Genomic DNA, 2,796 nt, shown 5'->3' with positions numbered 1-2,796 from the left:
GTGCAACTCGGTTCACCCACCCACATCCCCCCAACCCCGTGCAACCCCGTCCCCCCAACCCCGTTCCCCCCAACCCCATGCAACCCCGTTCCCCCCAACCCCGTGCAACCTTGTTCCCCCCCAACCCCGTGCAACCCCGTTCCCTCCCAACCCCGTGCAACTCGGTTCACCCACCCCCATCCCCCCAACCCCGTGCAAACACGTTCCCCCCAACCCTGTACAATGCGGTTCACCCACCCCCACCCCCCCAACCCCGTGCAACGCGGTTCACCCACCCCCATCACCCCCGTTCCGCCCCAACCCCGTTCCCCCAAACCCCTTGCAACCCCGTTCCCCCTACCCCGTGCAACCCCGTTCCCCCCAACACCGTTCCCCCCAACCCCGTGCAACGCGGTTCACCCACCCCCATCCCCCCAACCCCGTGCAACTCCGTTCCCCCCAACCCCGTGCAACGCGGTTCACCCACCCCCATCCCCTCCAACCCCGTGCAACTCCGTTCCCACCAACCTCGTGCAACGTGGTTCACCCACCCCCATCCCCCCAACCCCGTGCAACTCCGTTCCCCCCAACCCCGTGCAACGCGGTTCACCGACCCCCATCCCCTCCAACCCCGTACAACCCCGTTACCGCCTCAACCCCGTGCAAACCCGTTCCCCCAACCCCGTGCAACCGCGTTCCACACCAACCACATGCAACCCCGTTCACCCCCCAACCCCGTACCCCCCCAACCCGTTCCCCCCCAACCCCGTTCCCCCCCAACCCCGTTCCCCCCAACCCCGTTCCCCACAACCCCGTTCCCCCCACAACACCGTTCCCCCCCCAACCCCATTCCCCCCCAACCCCGTTCCCCACCAACCCCGTTCCCCCCCAACCCCGTTCCCCCCCACAACCCTGTTCCCTCCCCAACCCTGTTCCCCCAACCCCGTGTAACCCCATTCCCCCCAACCACGTTCCCCCCCAACCACGTTCCCCACCAACCACGTTCCCCCCCAACCCCGTCCCCCCCACAACCCTGTTCCCTCCCCAACCCTGCTCCCCACAAACCCGTGTAACCCCGTTCCCCCAAACCACTTCCCCCAACCACGTTCCCCCCCAACCACGTTCCCCCCCAACCACGTTCCCCCCCAACCACGTTCCCCCCCAACCACGTTCCCCCCCAACCACGTTCCCCCCCAACCACGTTCCCCCCAACCACGTTCCCCCACCAACCACGTTCCCCCACCAATCACGTTCCCCCACCAACCACGTTCCCCCACCAACCACGTTCCCCCACCAACCACGTTCCCCCACCAACCACGTTCCCCCACCAACCACGTTCCCCCACCAACCACGTTCCCCCACCAACCACGTTCCCCCACCAACCACGTTCCCCCACCAACCACGTTCCCCCACCAACCACGTTCCCCCACCAACCACGTTCCCCCACCAACCACGTTCCCCCCCCAACCACGTTCCCCCCCCAACCACGTTCCCCCCCCAACCACGTTCCCCCCCCAACCACGTTCCCCCCCCAACCACGTTCCCCCCCCAACCACGTTCCCCCCCCAACCACGTTCCCCCACCAACCACGTTCCCCCACCACGACCCCGTCCCCCCCCACGACCCCGTTCCCCCCCAACCCCGTGCAACCCAGTTCGCCCCAAAGCCCGTGCAACCCAGTTCGCCCCAAAGCCCGTGCAACCCCGTTCACCCCAAACCATGTGCAAACCCCCGTTCCCCCCTAACCCCGTTCCCCCTAACCCCGTTCCCCCTAACCCCGTTCCCCCCAACCCCGTTCCCCCCAACCCCGTTCCCCCCAACCCCGTGAAAACCCCAACCACATTCCCCCCAACCCCGTGCAACCCCGTTCCCCAACACCATTCCTCCCCAACCCCGTGCAACCCCGTTCCCCCCAACCCCGTTCCCCCAAACCCGTTCCTCCCCACCCGCTGCAACCCCGTTCCCCCAACCCCATTCCTCCCCAACCCCGTGCAACCACATTCTCCCCAAACCCTTGCAAGCCCGTTCCCCTCCCAACCCCGTTCCCCTCCCAACCCCGTTCCCCTCCCAACCCCGTTCCCCTCCCAACCCCGTTCCCCTCCCAACCCCGTTCCCCTCCCAACCCCGTTCCCCTCCCAACCCCGTTCCCCCCAACAACGTTCCCCCCAACTCCGTTGCCCCCCAACCCCGTTCTCCCCACAACCCTGTTCCCCCCCAAAACCCCGTTCACACTCACCCCTGTGCAACCCCGTTCCCCCCCAACCCCGTTCCCCCCCAACCCCGTTCCCCCCAACCCGGTTCCCCCCAACCCCGTTCCCCCGTAACCCCGTTTCACCCCAACCCCGTTCCCCCAACCCCGTGCAACCCCGTTCCCCCCCAAACCCCGTGCAACCCCGTTCCCCCCAACCCCGTGCAACGCGGTTCACCCACCCCCATCCCCTCCAACGCCGTGCAACTCCGTTCCCCCCAAAACCCGGTGCAACGCGGTTCATCCACCCCCATCCCCCCCAAACCCCGTGAAACCCCGTTCCCCCAACCCCATGCAACGCGGTTCACCCACCCCCACCCCCATCCCCTCCAACCCCGTGCAACTCCGTTCCCCCCAACCCCGTGCAACGCGGTTCACCCACCCCCATCCCCACCAACCCCGTGCAACTCAGTTCCCCCTAACCCCGTGCAACGCGGTTCACCCACCCCCACCCCCATCCCCTCCAACCCCGTGCAACCCCGTTCCCCCCAAAGCCCCGTGCAACGCGGTTCACCCACCCTCATCCCCCCCAACCCCGTGCAATCCCGTTCCGCCCCAAACACGTTCCC

The sequence above is a fragment of the Chiloscyllium punctatum genome, chromosome 34 (genome assembly GCF_047496795.1).
Source record: "Chiloscyllium punctatum isolate Juve2018m chromosome 34, sChiPun1.3, whole genome shotgun sequence".
Taxonomy (NCBI): domain Eukaryota; kingdom Metazoa; phylum Chordata; class Chondrichthyes; order Orectolobiformes; family Hemiscylliidae; genus Chiloscyllium; species Chiloscyllium punctatum.
Note: the sequence above shows the minus strand (reverse complement) of the source record.